This window comes from Schizosaccharomyces cryophilus, assembly GCF_000004155.1.
Source record: "Schizosaccharomyces cryophilus OY26 unplaced genomic scaffold supercont4.10, whole genome shotgun sequence".
NCBI lineage: Eukaryota > Fungi > Ascomycota > Schizosaccharomycetes > Schizosaccharomycetales > Schizosaccharomycetaceae > Schizosaccharomyces > Schizosaccharomyces cryophilus.
Window position 1 is genome coordinate 3794 of NW_013185633.1, and position 346 is coordinate 4139.

The 346-nt window shown below is 33.2% G+C and overlaps 1 non-coding gene across 1 annotated transcript; it reads right to left on the bottom strand.

Annotated features, from left to right (window-relative positions):
- Positions 1-274: 274 nt before the first annotated feature.
- SPOG_16410 lies at positions 275-346 on the bottom strand. The gene has a single exon. It is a non-coding gene; the product is annotated as a tRNA-Glu (tRNA).

Below are 346 nucleotides of genomic sequence, written 5' to 3' on the forward strand. Positions count from 1 at the left end.
AATTTTTAAATGAGGTTGTTAAAAGCAATCATCTTTTGAATAATGCTCATAATGAATTATAACATGCTCTTTGTAAATTGTCTTTGCTATGTTAACGACGAAGGAAAAGATTGATGGGACGTGATAGAATATAAAAAATAGATTGAACTTTTCCATGTTTCTAAATGTCGACAGAAGGTTCGAAAAATGTGTATTTTTATTTAAGAAAGAAAAAGCAAAAAAAGAATAAAATTATAGGAATTGTAAAGAACAAAGAAAGAAAAAGAAAAATATTTTCCGTTGCGGGGAGTCGAACCCCGGCCGCGTCGGTGAAAGCGACGAATCCTAGCCGTTGGACCACAACGGA